A 24,249-nucleotide genomic window follows, 5' to 3' on the forward strand; every position below is an offset into this window, starting at 1 on the left:
GTTAGTGACAGACGCAAAAGAATCACTGGATTCTATTCCGGCCGGATTGAGAACCGACAGATGGATAGTCGTGCCGTGACAGGGTGCGTTGAACATTTCCACTGAGAGGATGGGAGGTAGCCACTGACAACGGTGAAACCCTTGCATAAGCTTGCCATGGAAAGGAGTAAGAAGGATTGGATGAAGACAGTAGGAAAGCAGAGAGACGGAAGGGACAGAGCATCTCCATTCGCTTATCTGAAGTTCTCACCAATGGAATACATAAGTATCTCTATCTTTATCTTTATGTTTTATTCATCATCTATACCCATTTGAGTCTGCTTGACTAAGATTTACAAGGTGACCATAGCTTGCTTCATACCAACAATCTCTGTGGGATCGACCCTTACTCGCGTAAGGTTTATTACTTGGACGACCCAGTACACTTGCTGGTTAGTTGTGCGAAGTTGTAGTGATCACGATTTCGCCCACCAAGTTTTTGGCGCCGTTGCCGGGGATTGTTTCGTGTATGGACAACTGACGGTTCATCTTGTTGCTTAGATTAGGTATTTTTTTTTTAGAATTCTTAAGAATGAGTTCTAGAGTTTCATGATGATCTGTTGAAGTCTGGCTGGCTGAGAAGCCATGTCTAATCTTATTGGACCGAGGTTTCAACTTATCATCACAAGAGCTTGTTGATTTCTATCAATCTTGCTGTTGGAGCAATGATCTGCTGAGGCTTGGCTGGCCATTGGCCATGTCTAGTGTTTTGGACCGAAGCTTTCTTTGAAAGCTTGGCTGGCTGTGAAGCCATGTCTAATTCCTGGACCGGAGTCTTAGACTAGCATTGCAATGGTTCCTGGAATTCAAATTAAGAATTCTGAAACCTTTATTTTCTATTTTCATATAATTTTCGAAAAAGCACAAAAAATTACAAAACCATAAAAAACCAAAAAAAAGATTTTATGTTTCTTGTTGAGTCTAGTGTCTTATTTTAAGTTTGGTGTCTTTCATGCATTCTTTATTTGATCTTGGTTCTATTTTCAAGTCAATAGTACAGGGAACTGAAGATTCAGAACATGCAGTAGAGGAATTACACAGAAAAAGCTGGGCGTTCAAAACGCCCAGTGAAGAAGGACAGACTGGCGTTTAAACGCCAGCCAGGGTGCCTGGTTGGGCGTTTAACGCCCAAAAAGGTAGTGCATTGGGCGTTAAACGCCAGAATGTGCACCATTCTGGGCGTTTAACGCCAGGATGGCACAAGAGGGAGGATTTTGTTTTCGAATCAATTTTTCAAGTTTTCAAAGTTTTTCAAAATCAAATCTTTTTCAAATCAAATCTTTTCAATCAAATGTTTTCAAAATCAATTCTTTTTCCTTTTTCAAAGATACTTGCTAACAATTAATGATTTGATTGAACAATTCAAGTATGTTGCCTTTTCTGTTGAGAAAGGTTTAATGTTTGAATCATATCTTTTCTTGTTAGGCAAGTCATTAATTTTTAAAATCAAATCTTTTTTTTAAAATTGTTTTCAAATAATATCTTTTCAATCATATCTTTTTAAAACCATAACTTTTCAATCAAATCTTTTTAATCACATCTTTTTCAAAATAGTTTTCAATCATATCTTTTTAATTTCTAATTTCAAAATCTTTTTCAAAAATTACTTGATTTATTTCCCACTCTTGGTTTTCGAAAATCAATTAAAGTTTTTTCAACATATTTTCAAAATCTTTCACTTAATTTTCGAAAATTTCTTCCTCTCTTCTCACATCCTTCTATTTATGGAGTACCACTCCTTCTCAATGCACAATTCGAACTCTATCTGACTAAGTTCGAATGCTTCTACCTCTTCCTTCTAATTTTCTTTTCCTCTGACACCTCAAGGAATCTCTATACTGTGACATAGAGGATTCCATATTTTCTTGTTCTCTTCTCTTTCATATGAGCAGGAACAAAGACAAAGGCATTCTTGTTGAAGCTGACCCTGAACCTGAAAGGACCTTGAAGCGAAAGCTAAGAGAAGCTAAGGCACAACTCTCTGTAGATGACCTAACAGAAATCTTCAAAGAAGAAGAATCCATGGCAGCCGAAAACAACAACAATGCCAACAATGCAAGGAAGGTGCTGGGTGACTTTACTGCACCTACTCCCGACTTCTATGGGAGAAGCATCTCTATCCCTGCCATTGGAGCAAACAACTTTGAGCTTAAGCCTCAATTAGTTTCTCTAATGCAACAGAATTGCAAGTTACATGGACATCCATTGGAAGATCCTCATCAGTTCTTAGCTGAATTCTTGCAAATCTGTGACACTGTCAAGACTAATGGGGTTGACCCTGAGGTCTACAGGCTTATGCTATTCCCTTTTGCTGTAAGAGACAGAGCTAGAATATGGTTGGACTTACAACCTAAAGACAGCCTGAACTCTTGGGAAAAGCTAGTCAATGCCTTCTTGGCAAAGTTCTTTCCACCTCAAAAATTGAGTAAGCTTAGAGTGGAAGTCCAAACCTTCAGACAGAAGGAAGGTGAATCCCTCTATGAAGCTTGGGAAAGATACAAACAATTGATCAGAAAATGTCCTTCTGACATGCTTTCTGAATGGAGCATCATAGGTATTTTCTATGATGGTCTGTCTGAACTATCCAAGATGTCTTTGGATAGCTCTGCTGGAGGATCTCTTCATCTGAAGAAGACGCCTACAGAAGCTCAAGAGCTAATTGAAATGGTTGCAAATAACCAATTCATGTACACTTCTAAAAGGAATCCTGTGAACAATGGGACAAATCAGAAGAAAGGAGTTCTTGAGATTGATACTCTGAATGCCATTCTGGCTCAGAACAAGATATTGACTCAACAAGTCAATTTGATTTCTCAAAGTCTGTCTGGAATGCAAAATGCACCAAGCAGTACTAAGGATGCTTCATCTGAAGAAGAAGCCTATGATCCTGAGAACCCTTCAATGGAAGAGGTGAATTACCTAGGAGAACCCTATGGAAACGCCTATAATTCTTCATGGAGAAATCATCCAAATTTCTCATGGAAGGATCAATAGAGACCTCAACAAGGTTTCAACAACAATAATGGTGGAAGAAACAGGTTTAGCAATGGCAAGCCTTTTCCATCATCTTCTCAGCAACAGACAGAGAACTCTAAGCAGAACCACTCTGACTTAGCAACCAAGGTCTCTGATCTAATCAAAACCACTCAAAGTTTCATGAATGAAACAAGAACCTCCATTAGGAATTTGGAGGCACAAGTGGGACAGCTGAGCAAGAAAGTTACTGAACTCCCTCCTAGTACTCTTCCAAGCAATACAGAAGAAAATCCAAAAGGAGAGTGCAAGGCCATCAACATGGCCGAATTTGGAGAGGAAGGAGAGGCAGTGAACGCCACTGAGGAAGACCTCAATGGACGTCCACTGGCCTCCACTGAGTTCCCCAATGAGGAACCATGGGAATCTGAGGCTCAAAATGAGACCATAGAGATTCCATTGGACTTACTTCTGCCTTTCATGAGCTCTGATGAGTATTCCTCCTCTGAAGAGGATGAGTATGTCACTGAAGAGCAAGTTGCTAAATACCTTGGAGCAATCATGAAGCTGAATGACAAGTTATTTGGAAATGAGACTTGGGAGGATGAACCTCCTTTGCTCACCAAAGAACTGGATGACTTGTCTAGGCAGAAATTACCTCAAAAGAGACAAGACCCTGGGAAGTTTTTAATACCTTGTACCATAGGCACCATGACCTTCAAGAAGGCTCTGTGTGACTTAGGATCAAGTGTAAACCTCATGCCTCTCTCTGTAATGGAGAAGCTAGGGATCTTTGAGGTACAAGCTGCAAGAATCTCATTAGAGATGGCAGACAATTCAAGAAAACAAGCTTATGGACTTGTAGAGGATGTTCTGGTGAAAATTGAAGACCATTACATCCCTACTGATTTCATAGTCCTAGAGACTGGGAAATGCATGGATGAATCTATCATCCTTGGCAGACCCTTTCTAGCCACAGCAAAGGTTGTGATTGATGTTGATGGAGGTGAACTGATCATTCAAGTGAATGAAGAATCCTTTGTGTTTAAGGCTCAAGGATATCCCTCTGTCACCATGGAGAGGAAAAATGAAGAGCTTCTCTCAAAACAGAGTCAAACAGAGCCCCCACAGTCAAACTCTAAGTTTGGTGTTGGGAGGCCACAACCAAACTCTAAGTTTGGTGTTGAACCCCCACATTCAAACTCTAAGTTTGGTGTTGGGAGGTTCCAACATTGCTCTGAGCATTTGTGAGGCTCCATGAGAGCCCTCTGTCAAGCTACTGACATTAAAGAAGCGCTTGTTGGGAGGCAACCCAATGTTATATTTTATCTATTTTCTTTTGTTATTTTATGTTTTCTGTAGGTTGATGATCATGAGAAGTCACAAAAACAATTGAAAAAGCAAAAACAGAATGAAAAACAGGAAGAAAAACAGCACACCCTAGAGGAAGATGTTGCTGGCGTTTAAACGCCAGTAAGGCTAGCAGTTGGGCGTTTAACGCCTAGTCTGGCACCATTCTGGGCGTTTAACGCCAGAAAGGGGCACCAGACTGGCGTTAAACGCCAGAAAAGGGCAATCACTTGGCGTTAAACGCCAGAAATGGGCACCAGCCCGGCGTTTAACGCCAGAATTGGCTAAAAACGCAATTTTGCATGCCATTTGGTGCAGGGATGGCTTTTCCTTGACACCTCAGGATCTGTGGACCCCACAGGATCCCCACCTACACCACCACTCTCTTTCTTCTTCACCCATTCACCAATCACCTCAACACCTCTTCCCCAAAAACCCTTCACCTATCAAATCCCATCTTTCTCTTCACCACTCACATCATCCTTCATAAAACCGCACCTACCTCACCCTTCAAATTCAAACCACTTTCCCTCCCAAACCCACCCATACATGACCGAGCCCTGAGCCCCCCTCTCCTATATAAACCCTTCTTCACTCCTTCATTTTCACACAACCTAAACACCACCTCTCCCCCTCTTTGGCCGAACACATAGCCATTCCCATCTCCTCCATTTTCTTCTTCTTCTACTCTCTTCTTTCTTCTTTTGCTCGAGGACGAGCAAACCTTTTAAGTTTGGTGTGGTAAAAGCATTGCTTTTTGTTTTTCCATAACCATTTATGGCATCCAAGGCCGGAGAAACCTCTAGAAAGAGGAAAGGGAAGGCAAAAGCTTTCACCTCCGAGTCATGGGAGATGGAGAGATTCATCTCAAGGGTGCATCAAGACCACTTCTATGAAGTTGTGGCCATGAAGAAGGTGATCCATGAGGTCCCTTTCAAACTCAAAAAGGGTCAACTTTGATCAAAGGTTGGACCAAGTCCTCACAGACATTTGTGAAGAGGGCGCTCAATGGAAGAGAGATTCAAGAGAAAAGCCAGTTCAACTGAGAAGGCATGACCTCAAGCCCATCACTAAGAAAAGGATGGAGCAAACAAGAGACCCCTCTCATCATGAGATCCCTGAGATGCCTCAAGGGATGCACTTTCCTCTACAAGACTATTGGGAGCAAATTAACACCTCCATAGGAGAATTGAGTTCCAACATGGGACAACTAAGGGTGGAGCACCAAGAACATTCCATCCTCCTCCATGAAATTAGAGAAGATCAAAGAATCATGAGAGAGGAGCAACAAAGACAAGGAAGAGATATTGAGGAGCTCAAGCACTTCATAAGACCTTCAAGAGGAAGAACAAGCCGCCATCACTAAGGTGGACCCGTTCTTTAATCTCCTTGTTCTTTATTTTTCTGTTTTTCGAATTTCTATGCTTATGTTTATTTATGTTTGTGTCTTATGATCATTAGTGTCTATGCCTTAAAGTTATGAATGTCCTATGAATCCATCACCTTTCTTAAATAAACAATGTTCTTAATTGAAAAAGAGAAGAATTGCATGAATTTTGAATTTTATAACAGATTAATTATTTTGATGTGGTGGCAACACTTTTGTTTTCTGAATGTATGCTTAAACAGTGCATATGTCTTTTGAATTTGTGGTTCATGAATGTTGGCTCTTGAAAGAATGATGAAAAAGGAGACATGTTACTGAGGATCTGAAAAATCATAAAAATGATTCTTGAAGCAAGAAAAAGCAGTGAATACAAAAAAAAGAGAAAGAGAAAAACGAAAAAAAAAAGAGAAAAGAAAAAGAAAGAAATAAAGTTGTGATCCAAGGCAAAAAGAGTGTGCTTAAGAACCCTGGACACCTCTAATTGGGGACTCTAGCAAAGCTGAGTCACAATCTGAAAAGGTTCACCCAATTATGTGTCTGTGGCATGTATGTATCCGGTGGTAATACTGGAAGACAGAGTGCTTTGGGCCACGGCCAAGACTCAATAAGTAGCTGTGTTCAAGAATCATCATACTTAACTAAGAGAATCAATAACACTATCTGGACTCTAAGTTCCTAAAGAAGCCAATCATTCTGAATTTCAAAGGATAGAGTGAGATGCCAAAACTGTTCAGAGGCAAAAAAGCTAAAAGCCCCGCTCATCTAATTAATACTGATCTTCATAGATATTTTTGGAATTCATTGCATATGCTCTTCTTTTTATCTTATTTGATTTTCAGTTGCTTGGGGACAAGCAACAATTTAAGTTTGGTGTTGTGATGAGCGGATAATTTGTACGCTTTTTGGCATTGTTTTTAGTATGTTTTTAGTAGTTTTAGTTAGTTTTTAGTATACTTTTTATTAGTTTTTAGTTAAAATTCACTTTTTTGGACTTTACTATGAGTTTGTGTGTTTTTCTGTGATTTCAGGTATTTTCTGGCTGAAATTGAGGGATCTGAGCAAAAATCTGATTCAGAGACTGAAAAGGACTGCAGATGCTGTTGGATTCTGACCTCCCTGCACTTGAAGTAGATTTTCTGGCGCTACAGAAGCGCAATTGGCGCGTTCTCAACGGCGTTGGAAAGTAGACATCCTGGGCTTTCCAGCAATATATAATAGTCCATACTTTGCCCAAGATTTGATGGCCCAAACCGGCGTTCAAAGTCACCTTCAGAATTCCCAGCGTTAAACGCCGGAACTGGCACCAAAGTGGGAGTTAAACGCCCAAACTGGCACAAAAGCTGGCGTTTAACTCCAAGAAGAGTCTCTACACGAAAATGCTTCATTGCTCAGCCCAAGCACACACCAAGTGGGCCCGGAAGTGGATTTTTATGTCATTCTTAAGCTACTAGTTCTCTATAAATAGGACCTTTTACTATTGTATTTTCATCTTTCAATCTTAGGATCTTTTGATCATGTTTTTATGATTGAACCCTCTTTGGGAGGCTGGCCATTCGGCCATGCCTAGACCTTGTTCTTATGTATTTTCAACGGTGGAGTTTCTACACACCATAGATTAAGGTGTGGAGCTCTGCTGTACCTCGAGTATTAATGCAATTACTATTGTTCTTCTATTCAATTCGCTTGTTCTTGTTCCAAGATATTACTTGTTCTTCAACTTGATGAATGTGATGATCCGTGACACTCATCATCATTCTCACCTATGAACGTGTGACTGACAACCACCTCCATTCTGCCTTAGATTGAGTGAATATCTCTTGGATTCCTGATACACGACGCATGGTTGATCGCCTGACAACCGAGCGCTCGCCTGACAAACGAGCCAGCCATTTCGTGAGATCAGAGTCTTCGTGGTATAGGCAAGAACTGATGGCGGCATTCAAGAGAATCCGGAAGGTCTAACCTTGTCTGTGGTATTCTGAGTAGGATTCAATGATTGAATGACTGTGACATGCTTCAAACTCCTGAGGGCGGGGCGTTAGTGACAGACACAAAAGAATCACTGGATTCTATTCCGGCCTGATTGAGAACCGACAGATGAATAGCCGTGCCGTGACAGGGTGCGTTGAACATTTCCACTGAGAGGATGGGAGGTAGGCACTGACAACGGTGAAACCCTTGCATAAGCTTGCCATGGAAAGGAGTAAGAAGGATTGGATGAAGACAGTAGGAAAGCAGAGAGACGGAAGGGATAGAGCATCTCCATTCGCTTATCTGAAGTTCTCACCAATGGAATACATAAGTATCTCTATCTTTATCTTTATGTTTTATTCATCATCTATACCCATTTGAGTCTGCCTGACTAAGATTTACAAGGTGACCATAGCTTGCTTCATACCAACAATCTCTGTAGGATCGACCCTTACTCGCGTAAGGTTTATTACTTGGGCGACCCAGTACACTTGCTGGTTAGTTGTGCGAAGTTGTAGTGATCACGATTTCGCCCACCAGCATCCATTCATGAGAGACAACATACATTCATTCAATACACACAATTTTAGGATTAGATGTAGTTTTTAGAGAGAGAGGTTCTCTCCTCTCTATTAGGTTTTAGGAATTAGGATTTCTCTTAGTTTTAAGATTAGGATTTCATCTTCTTCAATCACAGGTTCAATGTTTCTTTTATTTATTTTCTCAATTTAGTTTATGAACTCTTTATGTTTAGATTGATTTTTTATTTAATATAATTTGAGGTATTTCAGATTTATGATTGCTTTCTTTAATTTATGTTATTGATGCTTTCGCTTTATCCAAATTATTTTTATTCGTGTAGATTTTCTTCCCTTTTTACTTTGGTTAATTAATTGGTAACACTTGAGTTATCAAACTCAGCAGTGGGTCTAGGATGTTGTTTGGCCACTTCAGTGAGAATTCAGACTGCTTGCCACTCGGATGGAACAATATTTCTCAACAAGAAGACGGGTGCAAAAGCAAGATTTGGGACCCCGGAATTCATTCTGACAAGCAAGATTTGAAGGCTTTCTGCGCCTACTTGGGATCCCAGAGGCTACTGGAATTTCAAACATTGGTGGATATTTTTGGATGAATTCAAGCACAAACCACCATAACAGGAAGCCCATCAAATGTCCAACTTAAGGACTTTAACTAAAAGTGCTAGGTGGGAGACAACCCACCATGGTATGATCGTTCCCTTTTCAATTTAGTTTTGTTTGTTTTTTAATTTTATTTTCTTTTATTGAACTTGGAATTATTCATAACATCTGCATCAATATCTGCATACTGCATTCTGCATTTTGCATAAAAAAAGAGGGTGAACGACTGATGAGCGGATAATTTATACGCTTTTTGGCATTGTTTTTAGGTAGTTTTTAGTAAGTTCAAGCTACTTTTAGGGATGTTTTCATTAGTTTTTATGTTAAATTCACATTTCTGGACTTTACTATGTGTTTTTATGTTTTTTTGTGATTTCAGGTAATTTCTGGATGAAATTGAGGGACTTGAGCAAAACTCTGATAGGAGGCTGACAAAGGACTGCTGATGCTGTTGGAATCTGACCTCTCTGCACTCGAAATGGATTTTCTAGAGCTACAGAACTTTAAATGGCACGCTCTCAACGGCGTTGGAAAGTAGACATCCAGAGCTTTCCAGAAATATATAATAGTTCATACTTTATTCATGAATTGACGACGTAAACTGGCGCTCAACGCCAGTTCCATGTTGCTGTCTGGAGTCAAACGCCAGAAACACGTCACAACCCAGAGTTGAACGCCCAAAACATGTTACAACTTGGCGTTCAACTCCACTAAAAGCCTCAGCTCGTGGATAGACCAAGCTCAGCCCAAACATACACCAAGTGGGCCCCGGAAGTGGATTTATGCATCAATTACTTACTTCTGTAAACCCTAGTAGCTAGTTTATTATAAATAGAACTTTTTACTAGTGTATTAGACATCTTGGGACGATTAGTTCTCAGATCATGGGGGCTGGCCATTCGGCCATGCCTGAACCTTTCACTTATGTATTTTCAACGGTGGAGTTTCTACACACCATAGATTAAGGGTGTGGAGCTCTACTGTACCTCAAGTTTCAATGCAATTACTACTATTTTCTATTCAATTCTCTTTATTCCTATTCTAAGATATTCGTTGCACTTCAACTTGATGAATGTGATGATCCGTGACACTCATCATCATTCTCACCTATGAATGCGCGTGATTGACAACCACTTCCGTTCTACCTTAGGCCGGTCGCGTATCTCTTGGATTCCTTAATCAGAATCTTTGTGGTATAAGCTAGAATTGATGGCGGCATTCATGGGAATCCGGAAAATCTAACCTTGTCTGTGGTATTCCGAGTAGGATTCCGGGATTGAATGACTGTGACAAGCTTCAAACTCCTGAAGGCTGGGCGTTAGTGACAGACGCAAAAGAATCAAGGGATTCTACTACAACCTGATTGAGAACCGACAGATGATTAGCCGTGCTGTGACAGAGCATTTGGACCTTTTTCACTGAGAGGATGGGATGTAGCCATTGACAACAGTGATGCCCTACATACAGCTTGCCATGGAAAGGAGTAAGAAGAACTGGATGAATGTAATAAGAAAGTAGAGATCCGGAAGGAACACAGCATCTCCATGCACCTATCTGAAATTCCCACCATTGGATTACATGAGTAAATCTATCTTTATTTTACTTTCTGTTTATTTTTATTAATCAAATTTAATCCAATAATCTCTTAAATTAGTTATTTAACCTAACTGGGATGTACAAGATGACCATAGCTTGCTTCATACTAACAATCTCTGTGGGATCGACCTTACTCACGTAAGGTATTACTTGGACGACCCAGTGCACTTGCTGGTTAGTTGAACGGAGTTGTGTCCACACATAGCAAAGAGCCATAATAATGATTCCATACAATAACAAAGAATACAACATTGATGATCACAATTTCGTCCACCAAGTTTTTGGCGCCGTTGCCGGGGATTGTTCGAGTATGGACAACTGACGGTTCATCTTGTTGCTCAGATTAGGTAATTTTCTTTTCAAAAAGTTTTCAAAAAATTTTCAAATTTTTTTTTCGTTTTTCTAATAATGTTTTTTGAAAAAAATAATAAAAATACAAAAAAAATTCATAAAATCATAAAAATAAAAAATATTCTGTGTTTCTTGTTTGAGTCTTGAGTCAACTTTTAAGTTTGGTGTCAATTGCATGCTTTAAAAATTTTTCTTGCATTTTTCGAAAATTCATGCATTCATGGTGTTCTTCATGATCTTCAAGTTGTTCTTGACATGTTTTGTTGTTTGATCTTGATGTTTTCGTACTTTGTGTTGTTTGTTATTTTTCATATGTATTTTTCGTTTGTTAGAGTCCATGCATTAAAGATTTCTAAGTTTGGTGTCTTACATGTTTTCTTTGCATTAAAAATTTTTCAAAAATATGTTCTTGATGTTCATCATGATCTTCAAAGTGTTCTTGGTGTTCATCTTGACATTCATAATGTTCTTGCATGCATCTTGTGTTTTGATCCAAAATTTTCATGTTTTGGGTCACTTTTGTGTTTTTCTCTCTCATCATAAAAAAATTCAAAAAAAAAATATCTTTTCCTTATTTCTCTCCAAAATTTCGAAAATTTGAGTTGACTTAGTCAAAAAATTTTTAAATTTAGTTATTTCTTGTAAGTCAAGTCAAACTTTCAATTTTAAAAGTCTTATCTTTTCACAATCTTTTTCAAAAATCATATATTTTTCATTTTTTTCTATTTTTTTCGAAAATTTTGAAAATTATTTTCCAAAAATCTTTTTCTTAATTTTATTTCAAATTTTCGAAAATTATGCTAACAATTAATATGATTGATTCAAAAATTTGAAGTTTGTTACTTTCTTGTTAAGAAAGGTTCAATCTTTAAATTCTAGAATCTTATCTTTTAATTTTTTGTTAGTTAAGTAATTAATTTTAATTTAAAAAAAAACTAAATCTATCTTATCCTATCTTTTATATCATATCTTTTTCAAAATTTTATCTTTTTCAAAAATTTGATTTCAAAATATCGTATCTAACTTCTTATCTTCTAATCTTTTCAAATTTGATTTTAATATCTTTTTCAACTAACTATTTGACTTTTTGTTTGTTTCTTATCTTTTTCAAAACCACCTAACTACTTTTCCCTCTCTAATTTTCGAAAATATCTCATCCCTTTTTCAAAAATTCTTTTTAATTAATTAATTGTTTTAAATTTTAATTTTAATTATATCTTATCTTTAATTTTCGAAAATCACTAACTACTTTTTCAAAATTATTTTCGAAATCCTCTATCTCTCCTCTTCTTCTATTTAATTATTTATTTACTAACACTTCTCTTCACCTCTCTTCATCTCCAATCACTGCCTCTATCCTCACCATTGTGATTGGATTCTCCACTTTTATTCCTTTCTTCTTCTACTAACAATAAGGAACCTCTTTACTGTGACATAGAGGATTCCTCTTTCTTTTCTGGTTCTCTTCTTCCCTATATGAGCAGGAACAAGGAAAAAGACATTCTTGTTGAAGCTGATCCTGAACCTGAAAGGACTCTGAAGAGGAAACTAAGAGAAGACAAAAGCTTCCACCTCTGACTCATGGGAGATGGAGAGATTCATCTCAAGGGTCCATAGCTCAGTAGAAGAGCATTTGACTGCACATCAAGAGAGCATGAGAAATTCCCTCTTCAAGAAATCCCTGAGATACCTCAGAGGATACATGTTCCCCCACATAATTATTGGAAGCAACTAAGGATATGAACACCAAAATCACTAAGGATCATGCAACAGAAGCAAGGAAGAGACATAAAGGAGCTCAAAAAGCACATTGGACCTTCAAGAAGGCACCACCCTCACTCAGGTGGACTCATTCCTTGTTCTTATTTTCTCTGCTTTTTCGGTTTTTATGCTTCGTGTCTATCTATGTTTTGTGTCTCTACTTCATGATCATTAGTATGTAGTAACTATGTCTTAAAGCTATGAATAAATTCTATAAATCCTTCACCTTTCTTAAATGAAAAATGTTTTTAATTCAAAAGAACAAGAAGTACATGAATTTCGAATTTATCCTTGAATTTAGTTTAATTATATTGATGTGGTGACAATACTTTTTGTTTTCTGAATGAATGCTTAAACAGTGAATATTTTTTATCTTGTTGTTTATGAATGTTAAAACTATTGGCTCTTGAAAGAATGATGAACAAAGAGAAATGTTATTGATAATCTGAAAAATCATGAAATTGATTCCTGAAGCAAGAAAAAGCAGTGAAAAACAAAAGCTTGCGAAAACAAAATAGAAAGAAAAAGAAAAAGCAAGCAGAAAAAGCCAATAGCCCTTAAAACCAAAAGGCAAGGGTAAAAAGGATCCAAGGCTTTGAACATCAATGGATAGGAGGGCCCAAGGAAATAAAATCCATGCCTAAGCGGCTAAACCAAGCTGTCCCTAACCATGTGCTTGTGTCATGAAGGCCCAAGTGAAAAGCTTGAGACCGAGTGGTTAAAGTCGTGATCCAAAGCAAAAGAGTGTGCTTAAGAGCTCTAGACACCTCTAACTGGGGACTCTAGCAAAGCTGAGTCACAATCTGAAAAGGTTCACCCAGTCATGTGTCTGTGGCATTTATGTATCCGGTGGTAATACTGGAAAACAAAGTGCTTAGGGCCACGACCAAGACTCATAAGTAGCTGTGTTCAAGAATCAACATACTTAACTAGGAGAATCAATAACACCATCCGAAATTCTAAGTTCCTAGAGAAGCCAATCATTCTGAACTTCAAAGGACAAAGTGAGATGCCAAAACTATTCAGAAGCAAAAAGCTACAAGTCCCGCTCATCTAATTAGAATTAATATTCATTGATATTTTAGAATTTATACTATATTCTCTTCTTTTTATCCTATTTGATTTTCAGTTGCTTGGGGACAAGCAACAATTTAATTTTGGTGTTGTGATGAGCGGATAATTTATACGCTTTTTGGCATTGTTTTTAGGTAGTTTTTAGTAAGTTCAAGCTACTTTTAGGGATGTTTTCATTAGTTTTTATGTTAAATTCACATTTCTAGACTTTACTATGTGTTTATGTGTTTTTCTGTGATTTCAGGTAATTTCTGGCTGAAATTGAGGGACTTGAGCAAAACTCTGATAGGAGGCTGACAAAGGACTGCTGATGCTGTTGGAATCTGACCTCCCTGCACTCGAAATGGATTTTCAGGAGCTACAGAACTCTAAATGGCGCGCTCTCAACGGCATTGGAAAGTAGACATCCAGAGCTTTCACTTATGTATTTTCAACGGTGGAGTTTCTACACACCATGAATTAAGGGTGTGGAGCTCTGCTGTACCTCAAGTTTCAATGCAATTACTACTATTTTCTATTCAATTTTCTTTATTCCTATTCTAAGATATTCGTTGCACTTCAACTTGATGAATGTGATGATCCGTGACACTCATCATCATTCTCACCTATGAACGTGCGTGATTGACAACCACTTCCGTTCTACCTTAGGCCGGGCGCGTATCTCTTGGATTCCTTAATCAGAATCTTCGTGGTATAAGCTAGAATTGATGGCGGCATTCATGGGAATCCGAAAAGTCTAACCTTGTCTGTGGTATTCTGAGTAGGATTCCGGGATTGAATGACTGTGATGAGCTTCAAACTCCTGAAGGCTGGGCGTTAGTGACAGACGCAAAAGAATCAAGGGATTCTACTCCAACCTGATTGAGAACCGACAAATGATTAGCCGTGCTGTGACAGAGCATTTGGACCTTTTTCACTGAGAAGATGGGATGTAGCCATTGACAACGGTGATGCCCTACATATAGCTTGCCATGGAAAGGAGTAAGTAGAATTGGATGAATGCAATAAGAAAGTAAAGATCCGGAAGGAACACAGTATCTCCATGCACCTATCTGAAATTCCCACCATTAGATTACATGAGTAACTCTATCTTTATTTTACTTTCTGTTTATTTTTATTAATCAAATTTAATCCTATAATCTCTTAAATTAGTTATTTAACCTAACTGGGATGTACAAGATGACCATAGCTTGCTTCATACCAACAATCTTCGTGGGATCGACCCTTACTCACGTAAGGTATTACTTGGACGACCGAGTGCACTTGCTGGTTAGTTGAACGGAGTTGTGTCCACACATAGCAAAGAGCCATAATAATGATTCCATACAATAACAAAGAATACAACATTGATGATCACAATTTCGTCCACCAATGACGCGCAAGCGTCTACAACGCGCACGTGCCGTTTGCGTAGCGAAACTGAACAGAGAGTTGCGCGAGAGATGCGTGGGAGTGGTGTGTAGTGCACAAGCCACACCATATGTACACGTGCCACACACGTACATGCCCCCTGCAAAAAGTTCAACCCACGCGTAAGCATTACCGACGCGTCCGCGTGGGTGTGTAAATCGGCGTTATTGGGGTTTCGCACAGTACGGGAGTGCAGATGGCTTCGTGCGTTTTGCATGATCCCTAATCGCGCGTGCGCATGATGGACGCTTTTGCGTCCCTGATGCAAATGCATATTTGCATTATTAGTTAGTTAGTTTAGTTAGTTTTAGTTTAAATTCACTCATTTTCTCTAAATAAACAAGTCCTTTTATGAGTTTTGTTTCCATGCATGATGATATCAAGGAACATGTTAATTCTAGCCAAATTCATGCAAATGATTTAAGGAATGCATATATGAATGAGTATGAATGAATCTCATGAAATTTATTGCTTGAATTGGTAAGACTTTGAAGCTATCTCCCTTGTTGATGATAGGTGATGAAACAAGGAAGCATGGAAGCAAGAAGGAGGCAACCAAGGCAAGAAGTTGGCGTTGCCAACTTGGGATTGGCGTTGCCAACTCCACAACACAAGGCAAGCTTGGTCCTGGAGGCAACCAAGGCAAGAAGTTGGCGTTGCCAACTTGAGATTGGGCGTTGCCAACGCCACACACAACCACACCAAGCAAGCTTGGCAACCCTGGAAGCAAAGTTGGCGTTGCCAACTCTAGAACCAAGTTGCCAACGCTCACACACAAGGAACTTGGCCCTGGAAGCAAGGTTGGCGTTGCCAACTCTAGAACCAAGTTGCCAACGCCACACACAAGACACAAGCAAGGAACTTGGCCCTGGAGGAAGCAAAGTTGGCGTTGCCAACTTGAAGCTGGCGCTGCCAACGCCCACACAAGGAACTTGGCCCTGGATTTGGAGCCTCGAGCACGTTGCCAGCCTAGAAATGAGGGGCGTTTTTGAGGACAACGCAGGCTAACAACGCCAAACAATCAAGCTTGGCCCTGGAAGAAAAGGAGCTGGCGTTGCCAACTCAAGAATGGCGTTGCCAACGCCACACAAGAAAGCTTGGCTAGGCACCAAGTTTTGGTGCCAGCCAAGTTGCCAAACGCCCAATGGCGCACCAACCAGGCTGCCAAACGCCCAATGGCGCACCAACCAGGCTGCCAAACGCCCAATGGCGCACCAACCAGGCTGCTAAACGCCCAATGGCGCACCAACCGCGTTCCAAACGCCCAAATGCCGCACCACTCACGTTGCCAACGCTAGATGGGCGTTGCCAACGCCAACTTACCAAAACAAGGCAGCCTGAACATGTCCACTTCAATGGAAGATATCTTGAGCTACAGAGATCCAAATTGAGTACTTCCAGTTGCGTTGGAAAGCTAACATTCAGAGCTTTCCAACCATATATAATAGTCCATGGTGGAGCACAAGATTGAAGCCAAACCAGAGTCATCTTTAGGCCCTAAAAACAAGAACATGAAATGAAATTCAAGGGAGCTAGAGATGATCCTTGGATGTGGGATCGAGCACGTTGCCAACGTGCACAAAGGGGGCGTGTTTTGCAACAACGCCAGCCTCAAGTCCTTGCCTTGGGAGAGTGATGCTCGAGCACGTTGCTAACTTGGGGTTGAGGGTGCGTTATTCACAACAACTTGGCAACAACTTGGCAGCTTGACCTTACCTTCTTTGAGGAGCCATAACTTGAGCTAGGAAAGTCCAATTGAGGTGATTCCAATGGCATTAGAAAATAGACATCAAGAGCTTTCCAATGATGTATAATAGTCCATATTGAAGCTAAAGGTTGACACTCAAATTCTGGGCTACATTTAGCATGAAAGTAAGGCCAAAAAGAGAAAGAGCAAGTTGTTTGCAACAACTTGGGCTAGCAACGCCCAAGTCTCAAACTCACTTCCAGGAAATTGGCATGCACGTTGCCAACGTGCACTAAGGCCTGAGTTATTGCCAACAACGCCCCTCAATGGGCCAGAATTGGTGCCAACTTGCTTTGCTTCCCCTATTCATCACAAAGGCCAACAACTTCTTCAATTGAGCCAAGAATTCAACAAAGAGAAGCCCATATTGCTAAACCAATTGAAGATCTTTGGAAGAGTTTTAGAGTAGTATAAATAGAAGAGATTGATGTACTTGTGGGGGACTTTTTTTGACACTTTTGAATACTGTTTAAGACTTAGCATTTTTATTCACTTTTTAGCACTTGAATTTTGAAGACTCTTTGGGTACTTCCGAGAGAGTTCTCTTTGGTTTTCTATTGGAATTTTTCTTCTTCATTTTCAAGTTTTAAGCACTTCATTCTTCTTCTTCTTCTTCCTTTACACTTAGTTTAATTCTTGTTTATGGCAATTGTTGTTGAATTTGGAGCAATGACTCACTAAACCCCACTTTCATTAGGGGGAGGAGCTCTGTTTGTTGGAATGGATTGATGAACCCATCATTCCTCCTCAATTCTAGTGGTTGATCTAAAGAGGGAACTCTTGCTCTTCATAGATTCAACCACCATCGAGAGAGGGGTTAATCTACATGAATTATGTGGTGAATTTGAGGAATGAGCCACATAATTCAGTTTAGAGTTCATCCTTTCATGATTTCTTTAATCAATATACCTTGGTTAGTATGTGAGATGTAACTCTCCTTGGTTGAGATTATAGAAATTGTGTGGCTGGATAATATATGAGCTTCATCTCTTCTCATGAACAATTAGATCACGAGAGTGGCAATTGGCTATGTTGAGAGAGATTGAATCACCAAGAGATTGGGGTTCAATCACCCACTTGCCATAGATCTATACCCATGATTGAGAGGAATTTGACTAACATCAATTCATGAAAACTAACATCTCTGATCCCTAATGATCTTCTCTACCATCAATTCTTATTTCTTTTGCTTATTAGTTGTTTGAATACCCATCACCCCATCTCCCTTTACATTCTTGCAATTTATTTTTCTTGTCATCTACATTCTGTCTCTTTATTTCTTGCTCTTGCTCTTATGCTCTTTAAATTTCTGCAACCTTTAATTCCTAGCAATTTATCTTTGATGTCATTTAAGTATCTTGCACTTTAAGTTTCCGTCATTTACTTCCATTTTATTTCTATTGTCCTGTTTTTAAATTCCTTGCAATTTACATTCCTGCACTTATGTTCAAAAGTTACATTAATCACAAAATCAAAATCTTATTCGCTTAACTAAATTTACCATTTAACTAAAGTTGCTTTATCTACCAATCCTCGTGGGATCGACCTCACTCTTAGTGAGTTTTACTACTTGATGCGACCCGGTATACTTGCCGGTTGTACGTGAAATCTTAATTTTTACGTATCAAGTTTTTGGCGCCGTTGCCGGGGATTGGTTAGATTGACAATGATTAAGTGAAAGGTGGTTTAGATTAAGCATTTTTATTGTGTTTTTGCTAAGCCCACTAACTGTTTGATACTTGTTTCACTAACTCCAATTTCACCCTCATTCTAGAGTGTTTCACTTGTGATTTTGGTTCTGTTTGTGTATGTCAGGAACAAGTAGACGTGATATTGAGGACGAGAGAACCCGCCGAAGGTTAAGGAGAGCAGAAAGGGGAAAGTTCATAGTTGGTGAAGAAGGGTCAGAGGAATCAGAAGGAGAAGATCAAGCCATGGAGGATGAGATGCACAATCCTCCTGGAGGGGTCAACAACAATGGTGGACGAGCTAGAAGGGTGTTATCCTCGTATACTATCCCTGATCCAAGACATTGTGGGAGCAGCATTGCTACACCAAATGTTCAGGCCAATAACTTTGAGCTAAAACCTCAGCTCATCACTTTGGTACAGAACAATTGCTCTTATGGAGGGGGACCTCTTGAAGACCCAAATCAACATCTCTCTGTTTTTCTGAGGATATGCAATACAGTGAAGACAAATGGAGTGCATCCAGATGTCTACAAGTTGTTGCTATTTCCATTCTCTTTGAGGGATAAAGCCACTCAATGGCTAGAATCATTCCCCAAGGAAAGCCTCAATGATTGGAATGAAGTGATGGGCAAATTTCTAGCAAAGTTCTACCCACCTCAAAAGGTCATCAAGTTGAAGACAGAGGTTCAGACTTTTAGGCAAATGGAAGGGGAGTCATTGTACGAAGCCTGGGAAAGATATAAGGCACTAATGAGAAGATGTCCCCCAGACATGTTTAGTGATTGGGTTAAGCTCCAAAACTTCTATGAAGGCTTAAGCTTAGAAGCAAGGAAGGGACTAGACTACTCATCAGGAGGATCACTCAACATGATGAAAACTGCTGAGGAGGCTCAAAACCTCATTGAGATTGTGGCAAACAATCAATATTATTACTCATCAGAGAGGCAACACAATCCACCCCCAAAGAAAGGTGTAATGGAGCTTGAAGGTGTTGATGCTATCTTGGCACAAAACAAGTTAATGCACCAACAAATCCAACAACAAATGGAGATGATAACAAAGAGAATGGATGGTATGCAACTTGCATCAGTGAACACAACAAATCAACCATCACTTGAATGGAACCAAGGTGAAGGAACCACGGTTGAACAACCACAAGAACAAGTTCAATACATGCAGAATACTTCAAATTCTCAGGAGGAATTCCATGGTGATACATACAACTCATCTTGGAAGAATCATCCCAATTTAAAGTGGGGAGAAAACCATTGGCAAAAGAACAACAACCACAATCACACCCGTAACACAAACAACCAAAATCACCATACCAACAACACTAACCAATATAGAAAAACACAAAACACATATCAACACCCCCATCATAACTCACAAACCCACCAAAATAACTTCTCTGCACCAACATCCAACTCACAAAATTACCACACTAATCCACCCAACAACTTCCAACAACAATCAACCCCCATCATACCTCCAATTGACCATCATGAGGCCAGAATCTCAAGTCTGGAAGCAACCTTGCAAGCACTTGCTCAAACCACTCAAGCTTTAGCTAAGGGACAACAAGAACAAGCGGTCACTATGAAGAACATTGAGAGACAAGTGGGACAACTAGCCAAACAAGCCGAGAAACCAACCCATGTCCTCCCAAGTGACACAATACCCAACCCAAGAGAAGAATGTAAGGCTTTGCAATTAAGGAGTGGCAAGGTAGTTGGTGAAAGTTCAAATAAAGAAGCAACAAAACCCAAAGAGCAAGACACAGTGGAGAGGCAAGATGAAGAAAAGGCTTCAACATCTAACAAAGGCAAGGAGGTTGTCAAGCCACAAGGCAATCCACCAAGTCAAGAAGGCAACCGTGATGGCAAGAAAGTATGAATCCACAAAAGAAAACAAAAATGAAGGAGTGAAAGCTTATGTACCCAAGCTTCCATACCCAACTAGGATACACAGAGGAGCAAAGGACCAACAATTCCCAAGGTTTTTAGAGATCTTCAAGAAACTTGAAATCAACATCCCATTGGCAGAAGCTCTAGAACAGATGCCATTGTATGCAAAGTTTCTTAAGGAGTTGATCACCAAGAAGAGGAGTTGGCAAGAAAAAGAAACCGTGGTTCTCAATCAAGAGTGTAGTGCCATCATTCAACAAGGGTTACCTCCAAAACTCAAAGACCCTGGCAGCTTTCTCATACCTTGCACGATTGGGAGCATGGCTGTTGATAAATCACTTTGTGACCTGGGAGCAAGCATTAACTTAATGCCCCTTACCATGATGAAGAAAATGATGATTGAAGAGCTCAAACCCACAAGGATGTCACTCCAACTTGCTGACAGATCCATCAAAGTGCCAAATGGAGTAGTTGAGAACCTCTTGGTGAAGGTGGGAAACTTCATATTCCCAGCTGATTTTGTGGTCCTAGACATGGATGAAGAGGGAAACAATTCAGTCATTCTTGGTAGACCCTTTTTGGCTACAGCTAGAACAATCATTGATGTGGAAAAGGGAGAGATGATCCTCAGGGTGCATGATGAGCAAATGACCATAAATGTCTTCAAAGCGATGCAACACCCTGTTGAGAAAGAAAATTGCATGAGGATTGATGTAGTAGACTCTTTGGTTGAAGAAGTGCTTGACACAAACCATCAAATGAAACAAGAGGAAGTCCATAACATCAAAGGACAAGAAGAAAACACGTTGGAAGCATCAAAGGAACCAAGTGAAGCTACCAAAGAAAAGGCACCACAACAAGAGTTGAAACCACTACCCCTTCATCTTAAATATGCATTTCTTGGTGAGAAGGATAGCTTCCCAGTGATCATCAATTCCACATTGAATGCAGAAGAAGAAGAAAAGCTCCTTGTGGTTTTGAGGGCTCACAAAGAGGCATTGGGATGGACCATTGATGACTTGAAAGGCATAAGCCCTGCTGTATGCATGCACAAGATACTCTTAGAGGAGGGTTCCAAACCGGTGGTACAACCCCAAAGAAGATTGAATCCTACAATGAAGGAGGTTGTTCAAAAGGAAGTCCTGAAGTTGTGCAAGGCTGGGATCATCTACCCTATATCTGACAGCCCATGGGTCAGTCCAGTGCAAGTAGTACCTAAGAAAGGAGGCATGACTGTCATTGTTAATGAGAAGAATGAGCTTATCCCAACACGAACAGTGACAGGGTGGAGGATGTGCATAGACTATAGGAGGTTGAATGATGCAACAAGAAAAGACCACTTTCCTCTACCTTTCATTGATCAGATGCTTGAAAGGTTGGCTGGCCATGCTTATTATTGTTTTCTTGATGGATATTCTGGGTATAATCAGATAGTGGTTGACCCCATGGATCAAGAGAAGACTTCCTTCACTTGTCCTTTGGAGTCTTTGCATACCGGAGGATGCCATTTGGACTTTGCAATGCCCCAGCTACCTTTCAAAGATGCATGCTTTCAATCTTCTCAGACATGGTAGAAAAATTCATTGAAGTCTTTATGGATGATTTCTCTGTTTTTGGTGATTCATTCAATACTTGCTTGCACCATCTTACCTTAGTCTTGAAAAGATGCCAAGAAACAAACTTAGTTTTGAATTGGGAAAAATGCCATTTCATGGTACCCGAAGGCATTGTTCTTGGTCATAAAATTTCAAGAAAAGGTATAGAGGTTGACAAGGCAAAAGTAGAAATTATAGAAAAACTTCCTTTGCCAACTAGTGTGAAAGCCGTTAGGAGTTTCTTGGGGCATGCTGGATTTTATAGGAGATTTATCAAAGATTTTTCCAAAATAGCAAAGCCACTAAGCAATTTGCTGGTGGTAGAAAATTCTTTTATCTTTGATGATGAATGCAAGCATGCTTTTGAAACTCTAAAGGCTAAGCTCACCACAGCACCAATCATCACACCCCCAACTTGGGGACTACCTTTTGAACTCATGTGTGATGCAAGCAACCTTGCAATCGGTGTTGTGTTGGGGCAGAGGAAGGAAAAGAGGCTTCATGTTATCTACTATGCAAGTAAGGTATTGAATGAAACTCAAAGAAACTACACCACAACAGAGAAAGAGTTACTAGCCGTGGTGTATGCCTTTGATAAGTTTAGACAATATTTGATTGGATCTAAAGTCTTAGTGTATACTGACCATGCTGCCATTAAGTATCTTATGTCAAAACAGGATGCCAAACCAAGGCTAATTAGATGGGTGCTACTCCTACAAGAGTTTGACATTGAGATCAAAGATAGAAAGGGCAGTGAAAATCAAGTTGCTGATCACTTATCAAGGGTGCCACAAGATGAATGCCAAGACAACCTTCCATCAATAAATGAAGAGTTTTCAGATGAACATCTCTTGCACATTCAACATGTCCCATGGTTTGCAGACATGGCCAACTACAAGGCAGGAAGAATCATTCCACAAGAGTACACAAGACAACAAGTGAAGAAGCTGTTGCATGAGGCTAGGTTCTTCTTTTGGGACGAACCATTCTTGTTCAAAAGATGCCCAGACGGAATGATAAGAAGATGTGTGCCAGAAAATGAGATGAAGAACATACTATGGCATTGTCACAACTCTAGTTATGGTGGTCATTTTGGAGCTGAAAGAACTGCTGCTAAGGTCCTTCAAAGTGGTTTCTATTGGCCTTCAATCTTCAAGGATGCTAGGGAGTTTGTGAGCCAATGCAATGAATGTCAAAGAGCAGGGGGTTTGTCAAAGAAAAATGAGATGCCCCAAAAGTTCATTTTGGAAGTGGAACTCTTTGATTTGTGGGGAATAGATTTCATGGGACCTTTTCCTCCATCCTACACGTTCAAATACATCCTGGTAGCAGTAGAGTATGTCTCCAAATGGGTAGAAGCAATAGCCACCACCACATGTGATACCAACGTGGTCTTGCAATTCCTCAAGAAGAACATCTTCACAAGATTTGGAGTACCCAAAGGGCTTATAAGTGATGGGGGAAGCCACTTTTGCAACAAGCAACTCAATTCCTTACTCCACAAGTATGGTGTTACACACAAAGTAGCTACCCCATATCACCCACAAACCAATGAACAAGCTGAACTTGCTAACAGAGAGCTAAAAAGGATCTTGGAGAAAACTGTGGGAACAACAAGAAAGGATTGGGTTAGGAAGCTAGATGATGCACTTTGGGCATATAGGACAGCCTTCAAGACACCCATAGGAAAATCTCCCTTTCAATTGGTGTATGGAAAGGCATGCCACCTCCCTGTAGAGCTTGAACATAAGGCTTTCTGGGCCACCAAACTTCTAAATCTAGATGCTCAAGCAGCAGGAGAGAAGAGGTTGCTACAACTCAATGAGCTTGAGGAGTTCAGATTGGAGGCATATGACAATGCCAAAATATACAAGGAGAGAGCAAAGAGATGGCATGATAAGAGGATCTCTCAAAGAACATTTGAACCAGGCCAAAAGGTGTTATTATTCAATTCAAGATTGAAGATCTTCCCTGGGAAGCTGAGGTCTAGATGGACTGGTCCATACACCATCACCAAAGTATCACCTCATGGCTATGTTGAATTGCTTGATGAAGCCTCAAAACAAACCTTCACAGTCAATGGACATAGGGTGAAGCACTATTTTGGTGGCCCTTGGAGCAAGGAAGAGAGTGTGCAACTCTTAACATGAGCAAAGAAGCTGCAATGTCGAGCTAAGGACAATAAACAAAGCGCTTCATGGGAGGCAACCCATGCACAGGGAGTCTTTTAATTTCATGTTTTAGTAACCAATAAT

General features: G+C 39.9%; 1 non-coding gene across 1 annotated transcript; it reads right to left on the bottom strand.

The window, feature by feature from the left end:
- Nucleotides 1-2,466: 2,466 nt before the first annotated feature.
- LOC130959715 (small nucleolar RNA R71) lies at nt 2,467-2,574 on the bottom strand. Its single transcript, XR_009078783.1, has one exon. It is a non-coding gene; the product is annotated as a small nucleolar RNA R71 (small nucleolar RNA).
- Nucleotides 2,575-24,249: the final 21,675 nt, after the last annotated feature.

The sequence above is a fragment of the Arachis stenosperma genome, chromosome 10 (assembly GCF_014773155.1).
Source record: "Arachis stenosperma cultivar V10309 chromosome 10, arast.V10309.gnm1.PFL2, whole genome shotgun sequence".
Classification (NCBI taxonomy): Eukaryota; Viridiplantae; Streptophyta; class Magnoliopsida; order Fabales; family Fabaceae; genus Arachis; species Arachis stenosperma.